The sequence below is a fragment of the Pipistrellus kuhlii genome, unplaced genomic scaffold, assembly GCF_014108245.1.
Source record: "Pipistrellus kuhlii isolate mPipKuh1 unplaced genomic scaffold, mPipKuh1.p scaffold_m20_p_77, whole genome shotgun sequence".
In the NCBI taxonomy this organism is placed as follows: Eukaryota; Metazoa; Chordata; class Mammalia; order Chiroptera; family Vespertilionidae; genus Pipistrellus; species Pipistrellus kuhlii.
The window spans coordinates 873405-886284 of NW_023425581.1; positions in this window are offsets into that span (position 1 = coordinate 873405).

The window sequence follows — 12880 nt, forward strand, 5'->3', positions numbered from 1 at the left end:
CCTGATGGCTGGGCTGAGGTCTGTTGATCAGGGCAAACATCTTCCTGGTCCAGGAGACTTTAAATAGTAGATGTCACCCAGCAGCTTCGTGCTTAGGTTTGTATCTACACACGTAGACATATGTTCACCAGAAACTAACAGTTTTATCCATAACGGCTGGAAATTGAATACTAATGCCCACCAATAGTTGGATGGATAAAAAGTTTCAGTATTCACACAATGGAATTCTACATAGCAATGAAAATGAATGGTCTGTTATTACACATGACAACCTAAGTGAATGCACAAACAATATTGAATGAAAGCCAGGAGCCAAGAAGTACATACTTTATGTTTCACTTCTCTAAAGATTAAAAACAGGAATGAAGCTGTGGTGATAGAAATTAGGACAGTGTTTACCTTTGTGGGGAAGGAGTATTTAGAAACTATTGGACAGTTAGGTTGTTGTTTTTTAAAATATACTTTATTGATTTTTTACAAAGAGGAAGGGAGAGGAATAGAGAGTTAAAAACATCGATCAGCCAAAACCGGTTTGGCTCAGTGAATAGAGCATCAGTCTGCAGACTGAAAGGTCCCAGGTTCGATTCCGGTCAAGGGCATGTACCTTGGTTGTGGGCACATCCCCAGTAGGGGGTGTGCAAGAGACAGCTGGTTGATGTTTCTCTCTCCTTGATGTTTCTAGCTCTCTATCACTCTCCCTTCCTCTCTGTAAAAAATCAATAAGATATATTAAAAAGAAAGTCATTTGGGACCGGTTTAGCTCAATGGATAGAGCGTCGGCTTGGGGACTGAAGGGACCCGGGTTCGATTCCGGTCAAGGGCATGTACCTTGGTTGCGGGCATATCCCCAGTAGGGGGTGTGTAAGAGGCAACTGATCGATGACTCTCTCTCATCGATGTTTCTAACTCTCTATCTCTCTCCCTTCCTCTCTGTACAAAATCAATAAAATATATTAAAAAAAAAAAAAAAAACAAAAAAAACATCGATCAGACAAAGAGGAAGGGAGAGGGATAGAGAGTTAGAAACATGGATCAGCTGCCTCCTGCACATGCCCTACTGAGGATGTGCCCATAACCAAGGTGCATGCCCTTGACGGGAATCGAATCGAACTTGGGACTCTTGAGTCCACAGGCTGACATTCTAGCCACTGAGCCAAACCGGTTAAGGCTGGTTGTTTCTTTTTGCTATTATAAAATTGTAATAGACATCTTTATTGACATATGTTTATGCAAATTAATCCATTATAATCTACTTAGGAAAAATTCCTAGAAGTGAAAATGCAGGCTTAAATTCATCTTTTAAGCATTCTGTACACGCTGCCAAGTTGCTCTCCGGAAGGTTTGCCAGTGCACACTCACCACCAGCAGGGGACAGCCCTCGAACACTGGAAAGGGCTGGTTATGAATTTGGTGGGGCGGGGAGTGAGGAGTCAGGGTTGTGAACATTGCCTGGCCTGCACTGAATGTATCCAGAACAGAAAGCAAGGCGTTGACGATGCTTGAATTCTGTGACTTCATGATCCCATAGAGAATTACCCAGACTTATGAACAAATTTACTAACTTGAATGTTCTAAAAAAAAAAATAATAATAATTCAGTTGAGCACCCAGAATACAGGGCTATGGCGTTTGACGGGCCTGGTTTGCTGAGAACACCACCACTGCTGCCATGTGACTCCAGGCATGTTTAGCTTCCCAGGCCTCAGTCCCCACTTCATTTATAGAGGCATGCTGGGACTTGCTTCACAGGGTTGGTGTGAAAATTAAAGAAACTTAAAAGTAAAGACAGTTTGGCTCAAATAAACTCATAAAAATTTTTTAAAAATTAAAGAAGGGGTACAGTGCTTGAGATGTCCTAAGCACCAAATACACATTAGCTGACATTGTTTTTGTTCTTAGTCTAGAGAAATAAAACTAAAAGTCAGCATTGCAGGGTTAAAAGCTTGGATAAATGCTTTGCCAAGTTCAAGGGGAGTTTTATTTCCTTTTTGTAGGCTGGATTTTTCACAATCAAAAACCAACAAGTTGCTTTTTTCTTCTCTTTTTATTTTATTTTATTATTTTTAATCAATCTTTATTGTTCATATTATTACAAAGGTTCCTCATTTCTTCCCCCTCCACCAGGTTCCCACCCCACCCACCGCCCCCCTCCCATCCCCCATTGTCCTCATCCATAGGTGCACAGTTTATGTTCAGTCCCTTCCTCCCTCCCTTTCCCCGATAGCAAATCCCTTTTCAGATAGTAAATCAGTGACTTAGCATTTTCTCATATCAATAATACCACCACATGCCCAAAGATACACTTCACACAAAAGACATTTCCAAATAGATCAACCAGCCTCATCCAGGCCCCACCCAAGGCACTCACAGATCAACACCCCAACGCTATACTAACTCAACACATCCAGATCTAAGCCTTCATCACTTGATTCAGCAGACCCTCAAGTTCCCGCAAAAGTTTCCAGCCATGTCTGAGAGGCAGCCATGGGGCAGGGGCAGGCGAGGAGTGAGCTGTTCCGGGCCTGGCTGCTCCGGGCCTGGCCTCTGTTGCTCTGGTTCGTTCCACAACCAGCTGCTCCGGGTCTGGTCACTGCCGCTCCCGACCTAGTTGCTCTGGACTTGGCTGCTGCTGCTCCGGGCCTGGCTGCACCCGACCCGGCTGTTCCAGGCCTGGCCACTCCCAGCCTGGCAGCTGCTGCTCCGGGCCTGCCCGCTCCCAGCCTGGCAGCTGCTGCTCCGGGCCTGGCCGCACCCGACCCGGCTGCTCCGGGCCTGGCCGCTCCCAGCCTGGCAGCTGCTGCTCCGGGCCTGGCCGCACCCGACCCGGCTGCTCCGGGCCTGGCCGCTCCCAGCCTGGCAGCTGCTGCTCCGGGCCTGGCCGCACCCGACCCGGCTGCTCCGGGCCTGGCCGCTCCCAGCCTGGCAGCTGCTGCTCCGGGCCTGGCCGCACCCGACCTGGCTGCTCCGGGCCTGGCCGCTCCCAGCCTGGCAGCTGCTGCTCCGGGCCTGGCTGCACCCGACCCGGCTGCTCCGGGCCTGGCTGCTCCCAGCCTGGCCGCACCCAACCCAGCTACTCCGGGCCTGGTCGCTCCCAGCCTGGCAGCTGCTGCTCCGGGCCTGGCCACACCAGACTCGGCTGCTCCAGGCCTGGCCCCTCCCAGCCTGGCAGCCACTGCTCCGGCCCTGGCCGCTCCTGGCCTGGTAACTACTGCTCCGGGCCTGGCCACACCCGACCAAGCTACTCCAAGCCCGGCCGCTCCTGGCCTGGATGCTCCAGTCTTGGCTACTGCTGTTTTGGGCCTGGCTGCTCCCAACCCAGCTGCTCTGGGCCTGGCTTCTCCGGGCCCGGCCACTCCGGGTCTGGGTGTTCCTGGACTGGCCACCCTGGGCTTGGCCGCCTCCGCCTCAGGCCTGGCTGCCACTGCCCCAGGTCTGGCTGCTCCAGTGCTGGCTGTTGATGCTCTGGTTCTGGCTGCTGCTGCTCTGGGGCCTGGCCGTTGCTGCTCCGGGCCCGGCTGCCACTGCCTTGTGCCTGGCCACTCTAGGCCTGGCCACCGCTGTTCCAACATTCTGTCTTTTTGTTTTAATTTAAAACGCATTTATGTTGCAATGTTGGCTGGTGAGTTGAGTTCTGACTTAGTCTTTGATTTTTCAAGATCTTCTTTGTATTCTTTCTTAAGTAATTTTACTATCTTTTGCTCTCACTTGATTTCTTCACATTGAGAACTTCTTTGGTTTCTTCCTCCTTGTCCTGGGAGCTCAGCAGGTTGGCCTGTGGCAGCCCTTTGTTCTCCGCGGGCTCCTGCGCTGCTTCAGCCTGTTGCCGGTTCGGCGCAGCCGAGGAAGCAGCCGTCGGCCTTGGCTCCGTTGCCCGCGCTCAGAGGTCGATGGCTCAGGGGCACCCCCCTCCTGGGGGCCACGTCGCCCGGCTCCTTGCTGGCGCCCAGCTGGCCGGTGTCCGGCAGGGGCTCCTGCTCCTCGTCGCATTCCTCCAGTCTGGAGCTTTTTTTTCTCCTTCCTGCTAGGGGAGTCTAGGATCAGAGTCAACAGACTGTCCTCTGCGCGCGGTGTGCGCTACTCCAGAGGCTCGGCTTTTCGCAGCTCCCCCAGGACTCCACCTCACAGCCCGGTCTCCCTCTGCTTGAGCCTGGGTCCCCAGGGATTGGCCTAGAACTGGAGTTCAGGGCAGTCGGGAGTGGGGCTCAGCACAGCCGGAAATTCTGTTTCCTTCCCTCCAGGGCAATCCCGCATCAGAGTCAACATTCAGTCCTCTGCGCGCAACGTGCATGCGACTCTGGGGGCCCTGCTTTTCGCTGCTCCCTTGGGATTCTGCCTCACAGCCCCATCTCCCCCTGCCCGAGCCTGGGTCCCCAGGGTCTGGCCCATAACTGGGGCTCAGCGCTGCCGGTTCAGGGGTTCAGCCCAGGCTGGGGGTTTTATTTCCTTCCTGCTAGGGAACTCCAGGCAGCACCCAGCCCTCTCCTCCTCTCCGGCTGCGACCTCTCCGCGCGCGCGCGCAGCATGTCTCCGTACCTTAGGCTTTTTTTTCAGCTCCTCTGATTTTCCTTCTGGTTTTCTCTTTCCTTCCTGTTGTAGAATTTTCAGTCAGTCGACTACCTATAGCTCTGGGCGATGTCCACTCTACATTTTAGTTGTATTCCATTGAAATTGTTGTGTGCTGCTGCGGTTAGGTGTCTACCCGAGCAGCCATCTTGGATCCTCCTAGTAAGATATGTTTAAATGCAGGAACTCCTAAAGCTACTTCTCTTTTTATTTTAATATGTTTTGATTGATTCCAGGGAGAGGGAGAGAGCGACAGGAACATCAATGATGAGGATCATTGATTGGCTGCCCACAACCCGGGCATGTGCCCTGACCTGGAATCAAACTTGGACCTCCTTTTATTTTTTTATTATTATTTTTAAATATATATTATATTGATTTCTTACAGAGAGGAAGGGAGAGGGATAGAGAACTAGAAACATCGATGAGAAAGAATCATCGATCAGTTGCCTCTTGCACACCCCCTACCGGGGATGTGCCCATAATCAAGCTACATGCCCTTGACCAGAATCGAACCCAGTCTGCAGGCCTACGCTCTATCCACTGAGTCAAACCGGTTTTGGCTGGACCTCCTTTTAAAATATATATTTAAAAAGTAAAAAATTGCCGAAACCGGTTTGGCTCAATGGATAGAGCGTTGGCTTGGGGACTGAAGGGTCCCGGGTTCGATTCCGGCCAAGGGCATGTACATTGGTTGCGGGCACATCCTCGGTGGGGGGTGTGCAGGAGGCGGCTGGTCGATGTTTCTCTCTCATCGACGTTTCTAGCTCTCTATCTCTCTCCCTTCCTCTCTGTAAAAAATCAATAAAAATATATTAAAAAAAAAAAAGTAAAAAATTGCCGAAACTGGTTTGGCTCAGTGGGTAGAGCGTCGGCCTGGGGACTCAAGGGTCCCAGGTTCGATTCTGGTCAAGGGCATGTACCTTGGTTGCGGGCAAATTCCCTGTAGGGGGTGTGCAGGAGGCAGCTGATCGATGACTCTCTCTCATCGATGTTTCTAACTCTCTATCTCTCTCCCTTCCTTTCTGTAAAAAATCAATAAAATATATTTAAAAATAAATAAATAAAATAAAAAGTAAAAAGTAAAAAATTACTTAATTAAATTTTTTTTTAATTTCAGAGAGGAAGGGCGACGGAAAGAGAAATGAGAGAGAATTATTGATCAGCTGCCTCCTGTACACTGCCTAATGGGGACTGAGCCCAGAGCGTGGGCATGTAGACTGGAAATTAAACCACGACCTGGTTCATAGGTGGACATTAACCAGGCACTTTTTTCACTGTACCTTCGGGCCTTTGGGCTCTCTTAAAACTGTAAGGCCACTGAGTTTATTTTAGGTTGACCTCTTGCTCCTAGAGTGGAAACTGCTGTTAGTCTCTTTTAGGGGTAAAAGGGGGAAAAACAGTCTTTTCCGTTTTGTAGTCTAGAAAAATGGATTCTACCCAGGGAGCCAAATGGAAACACACACACACACACACTGATAGCAGGTGGAGGAGTGCTCCCGCTGGGCTCCAGTGGATATGACTGGTACCTCACAGGGCAGCGGCTTGCTGAAGGGAGAAAAAAGAAGGGATTGCTAGTCAGTGCTTTCTTTATATATGTTTTTATTGATTTCAGAGAGAAACATCAATGATGAGAGAGAATCATTGCCTCGTGCACACCACCCCCAACCCCACTGAGGATCGAGCCCACAACCCAGGCATGTGCCCTGCCAGGAATGGAACCCTGATCTCCTGGTTCATAGGTTGACGCTCAACCACTGAGCCACACCAGCCAGACACTAGTCAATTCTTTATTCTGATTTGTGATCTCTAATTTTAAGCTAAAAATTTGAATTGCTTCTGTATCTTTGGACCCTTCAGAACTTGAGTTCTCAGTATACAGACCTTTAAGTAAATTTGTCCTCATGATCATTTACTGTGCAGCGTGTCTGCTTATCTTCCAACTCCGGAAGGTCCTGGACTCAGACAAGTGGAACTAAAGACAGACCTGGTGTATGTCCTGACACGTGGAGCCGAGGCTCACACCCCACCAACAGCCTAACTGAAGATGAGGGAACGGAAAACCTTGTTCTCGTTCCAAAGAACTTGGATGTGTTTGCCAAGAGTCGCTTTAACCTCTCCGATCCTCCATTTCTCATCAGAGATAATGATATTCTGCAGGTAATTGCTGTGAAAAGACCATGAAAAGTGAGAGCATTTTGTTAGGTACAATTCACTTCATGAAATTAGGGCTGGTTACTGTCAGTCAATTTTATGTCCCCTCTGATGGTGGTTGAGCTCCCTAAAGGGCAAGAACCATGTCTTATTGTCCAGCAGGCGTGGCTCAGTGGATGAACGTCCACCTATGAACCAGAAGGTCACGGTTCCATTTCTGGACAGGCATGTATCCAGGTTGCAGGTTGGATCCCCAGTATGGGACTTGCAGGAGGTGTCCAATCAGTGATTCTCTCTCATCATTGATGTTTCTATCTCCCGCTCCCTTCCTCTCTGAAACCAATAAAAAATATATTTTTTTTAAGAATAAAAGTGTGGGAGGAGGATCCAAGATGGCTGCTCGGGTAGACACCTAACCGCAGCAGCAAACAACAATTTCAATGGAATACAACTAAAATGTAGAGTGGACATCGCCCAGAGCTATAGGTAGTCGACTGACTGAAAATTCTACAACAGGAAGGAAAGAGAAAACCAGAAGGAAAATCAGAGGAGCTGAAAAAAAGCCTAAGGTACGGAGACATGCTGCGCGCCCGCACGCACGCACACACGCGCGGAGAGGTCGCAGCTGGAGAGGAGGAGAGGGCTGGGTGCTGCCTGGCGTTCCCTAGCAGGAAGGAAATAAAACCCCCGGCCTGGGCTGAACCCCCGAACTGGCAGCGCTGAGCCCCAGTTATGGGCCAATCCCTGGGGACCCAAGCTCAAACAGAGGGAGACGGGGCTGTGAGGCAGAGTCCTGGGAGAGTGGCAAAAGGCTGAGCCCCCAGAGTCGCGCACACTGCTCGCAGAGGACAGTCTGTTGACTCTGATCCTAGACTCCCCTAGCGGGAAGGAGGAAAAAAAAGCTCCAGACTGGAGGAATGCAACGAGGAGCAGGAGCCCCTGCCGGACACCGGCCAGCTGGGCACCATCAAGGAGCCGGGCGATGGGGCCCCCAGGGGAGGGTGCCCTGAGCCTTTGACCGCTGAGCACGGGCAACGGAGCCAAGGCCTGCGGCTGCTTCCTGGGCGGCGCCGACCCCGGCAACAGGCTGGAGCAGCGCAGGAGCCCGCGGAGAACAAAGGGGTGCCACAGGCCAACCTGCTGAGCTCCCAGGACAAGGAGGAAGAAACCAAAGAAGTTCTCAATGTGAAGAAATCAAGTGAGAGCAAAAGATAGTAAAATTACTTAAGAAAGAATACAAAGAAGATCTTGAAAAATCAAAGACTAAGTCAGAACTCAACTCACCAGCCAACACTGCAACATAAATGCGTTTTAAATTAAAACAAAAAGACAGAATGTTGGAACAGCGGTGGCCAGGCCTAGAGTGGCCAGGCACAAGGCAGTGGCAGCCGGGCCCGGAGCAGCAACGGCCAGGCCCCAGAGCAGCAGCAGCCAGAACCAGAGCAACAACAGACAGCACTGGAGCAGCCAGACCTGGGGCAGTGGCAGCCAGGCCTGAGGCGGAGGCGGCCAAGCCCAGGGTGGCCAGTCCAGGAACACCCAGACCCGGAGTGGCCGGTCCCAGAGCAGCCGAGTTGGGAACAGCCAGGCCCAGAACAGCAGTGGCCAAGCCCAGAGCATCCAGGCCGGGAGTGGCCAGGCTCGGAGCGGCCGGGCCCGGGGCAGCCGGGCCCAGAGCAGCCAGGTCTGGTGTGGCCAGGCCAGGAGCAGCGGTTGCCAGGCTGGGAGCGGCCAGGCCCGGAGCAGCCGGGTCTGGTGCGGCCAGGCCCAGAGCAGCGGCTGCCAGGCTGGGAGCGGCCAGGCCCGGAAAGGCCAGGCCAAGGGTAGCCGGGCCCAGAGCAGCCGGGTTGGGTACGGCCAGGCCCGGAGCAGCGGCTGCCAGGCTGGGAGTGGCCAGGCCCAGAGCAGCCGGGTCCGGTGCGGCCAGGCCCGGAGCAGCAGCAGCCAAGTCCAGAGCAACTAGGTCGGGAGCGGCAGTGACCAGACCCGGAGCAGCTGGTTGTGGAACGAACCAGAGCAACAGAGGCCAGGCCCGGAGCATCCAGGCCTGGAACAGCTCGCTCCTCGTCTGCCCCTGCCCCACGGCTGCCTATCAGACATGGCTGGAAACTTTTGCGGGAACTTGAGGGTCTGCTGAATCAAGTGATGAAGGCTTAGATCTGGATGTGTTGAGTTAGTATAGCGTTGGGGTGTTGATCTGTGAGTGCCTTGGGTGGGGCCTGGATGAGGCTGGTTGACCTATTTGGAAATGTCTTTTGTGTGAAATGTATCATTGGGCATGTGGTGGTATTATTGATATGAGAAAATGCTGAGTAACTGATTTACTATCTGAAAAGGGATTTGCTATCGGGGAAAGGGAGGGAGGAAGAGACTGAACATAAACTGTGCACCTATGGATGAGGACAATGGGGGATGGGGAGGGGGCGAAGGGTGGGGTGGGAACCTGGTGGAGGGGGGAAGAAATGAGGAACCTTTGTAATAATATGAACAACAGATTGATTAAAAAAAAAAAAAAAAAAAGAATAAAAGTGTGTCCGAAGCCGGTTTGGCTCAGTGGTAGAGTGTCAGTCTGCGGACTGAAAGGTCCCAGGTTCGATTCCGGTCAAGGGCATGTACATTGGTTGCAGGCACATCCCCGGTAGGGGGTGTGCAAGAGGCAGCTGGTCGATGTTTTTCTCTCATCAACGTTTCTAGCTCTCTATCTCTCTCCCTTCCTCTCTGTAAAAAATCAATATATTTTAAATATTAAAAAAATAAATAAAAGTGTGTCAAAGGAGTGTAAAAACAAACTTTACAAATACCATGTGGCTGCTTTTTTTACATACATACTCTCAAAATGACTGTCACTTCTATAAATAGCTCCTGTGATACACAAACAATACCTCAGTTTTCCACGTGGACTGCGGTTTTGACGGACTTGGTGATTGTGGGTTGCCATGGAATAGCACTGCAAGTTGTTAGATCACCAGCTGCCACTTGCAGGGGTTTTTGTTGATGTCAGAAAGTTTCGTTGGAACCTGTCCCTCACTGTAGGTCTCCACTCAGCTGGCTAAGTCCATCACTCACATGCAGGTTGTTGCTGTGTTCTGCTTGTATCCCATGCCCACCACTGTGGAAAGGGGGAGAAAGTCCAGGTTCTGGGGAGATCCCACCCTATTGGGATTTCCCAGCTTCTTTAAGAAACATATTTTAGCCCTGGCCTATCGCTCAGTTGTTTAAGCATCCTCCTAATACAGCAAGGTTTGGGGTTTGATCCCTGATTAGGGAACATATAAGAATCAAGCAATGGGTGCATAAATAAGTGGAACAACAGGTGAGTGTGTCTCTCTCACTTCTCTCCCCCTCCTCAAAAAGCAAAAAAGAAAGAAAAAAACACACACCTTTTAAATGTACATTATAAGCCCCACACTCTAACAGAAGAACATGTCCTAACTGGTTTGACTCAATGGATAGAGCATCAGTCTGCGGACTGAGGGGTCCCAGGTTTGATTCCGGTCAAGGGCATTACCTTGGTTGTGGGCACATCCCAGGTGAGGGGTGTGCAGGAGGCAGCTGATCGATAATTCTCTCTCACTGATGTTTCTAACTCTCTATCCCTCTCCCTTCCTCTTTGTAAAAAATAAATAAATAAATAAATAAATAAATAAATAAAATATATTGAAAAATAACAGAGACACAATAATGAATATAAGAAACTGGCTATGGTGCACAGTCTAAATCTGGTGACAGATACAAACTCTTAATATTTCTCTTCTTCTACAGTTGAAAAATCAGTTTCATACATACTCATTCATTTGTCTCAAAAGATCTGTTTTTTCTTATGCCAGTACCAGGCTGTTTTAATGGCCTTGTAGTATAGTTTGATATTAAGAATTATGATCCCTCCAACTTTGTTATTTTTTCTCAAGATTGCTGAGGCTGGCCGGCCCCGACCCCAGGCTGCACCAGCCTCCCGGGCCGTAGGCTCCCTAACCGGGTGGGTGATGTCCCGGGTGCGCGATGTCCCGGGTGCAGACAGCTTGCTCCAGGGACTCCCAGCCTGCCCCTGGGGGGCGAAGAGGGCCTGCCTACCGGCCTCGCCTCTTGGCAACCACTCCAGCTTGGCCTGGGCTCCCAGGACCCACTCCTGAGCACACATTGAAAGCGCCTGCTCCTCTTCCAGCGAGGAAGGCAGGGAAAGCCGGGATGAGAGAGTTATGAGCAGAGTGAGGAGGCCGTACCTGCGCGGGGGAAACGGGTAGGTCAGCTTTAGAGGCTGGGGGTCCTGGTGAAGGTGGAAAGCAGAGCAGGCCTGACCCACAAGTCAGTGGAAGGAGAAGGCATGCGTCATGGCATCACACAGGGCATTCCAGGCAGTGGGATGAGCCGCTGCAGAGGCCCTGAGCTGGGGACATTCCTGGCATGTTTGAAAACGGAGGTGGCCGCCCAGCTGGTGTGGCTCAATCGGTTGAGCATCGTCTTATGCACCAAGTGGTCACCTGTTCAATTCCCGATCATGTCAGGGCACATGCCTGCATTGCTGCTCTGTGTGTGTGTGTGTGGGGGGGGGAGGGCAGCCTGGGATGTTTCTGTCTAGCCCTCTCTCTAAAATCAATGGAAACATATTTAATAAAATAAATAAATATTGTAAAAGAAAATGGAGGTGGCGATTGTGACCAGACTGGAGTGCAGGAGGAGCAATAGGCTCTTTGACTTTTACCAGAAAGAAGGGAGGACGCCATGAGATGCCACCACATACCTACCACATGGTTATCATCAATGAATCAATGAATCAAACAAGTGTGGGCGGGGGGAGGCAACCCTCGTGCTTTGTTGCTGGAATTACAAATTTGTGCCATCACTGCGATAACCAGTTTGGTTCAGTGGATAGAGCGTCAGCCTGCGGACTGAAAGGTCTCAGGTTCAATTCTGGTCAAGGGCATGTACCTTCGTTGTGGGCACATCCCCAGTGGGAGATGTGCAGGAGGCAGCTCATTGATGTTTTGAACTCTCTATTCCTCTCCCTTCCTCTCTGTAAAAACTCAATAAAATGTATTTTAAAATAAATAAAATATATAAAAATTGGTGCCACCACCATAAAAAAAAAAAAAAAAAAAAAAAGATTGCTGAGGCTATTCAGGTTGGTTTATTTTTAGTTCCATATAAATTTTTGGAATACTTGTTCTACATCTGTGAAATATGCCATTGGTATTTTAATAGGAATTGCATTGAATTTATAGATTGCTTTGTGTGGTATGGACATTTTAATGATGTTAGCTTTTCCAATCATAAACATGGTGTATGCTTCCACTTATTTGTATCTTCCTCTATTTTTTCTTCAGTGTCCTAAAACTTTCCAAGTACAGGTCTTTTACCTCCTTGGTTAAACTTTATTTTGTATGTTTTAATAGTAAATGAAGTTGTTTTCTTAATTTCTCTTTCTGATAGTTTATTGTCAGTGTATAAAAATACCACCTATATATTTTTTTGTCATCAGAGGACATGTCTTCAATGATTTTTAGAAAGAGAGGATGGGGAGAGAGAAGAAGAAACATGGGGATAAGTGTGCCTACTTGTACCAGCCTGATGGGTGTGGTTGGTTGCCTCTAACCCAGGCATGTGCCCCTACTGGAAATCAAACGGGCACCTTTCGGTGTACAGGACACTCCAACTGAGCTCCTGGGGCAGGGCGCCACCGGCTTCTGCATATTTACTTTGTCTAGACATTCCTCATCTTGATTCTCAATGCCTGGACTTTTAAAATATTTTTTAAATTAATTTCAGAGAGGAAGAGAGAGAGACAAACATCATCACATCAACTGTGAGATGATGATCCATTGGCGGCCTCCCGCCACTGACTGGGAATAGAACCGCAGCTGGGGAATGTGCCCCGACAGGGTACGAACCCGCGACCCCCTGGCTCAGAGGTCGACACCCACCACCGAGCCTCGTCAGCCGGGCAAGGGCCAGCTCTTAGGAGCTTTTCAGCCAGTCCAGTCTCAGGCCGCAAACCGTCAAGTGCGGGGTTTCAAGTGGTGGGCGGGGAGTCCTCCCCTCGCCCCGCCCCTCCCCGCGCCCCTCCCTCCCGCGGCCCCGCCTCCTCCCGCGGCCCCGCCTCCTCCCGCGGCCCCGCCTCTCGCCGGCAGCCGGAAGCTTTCACTCAGCTGCGGCGGCCGGGCCTTCAG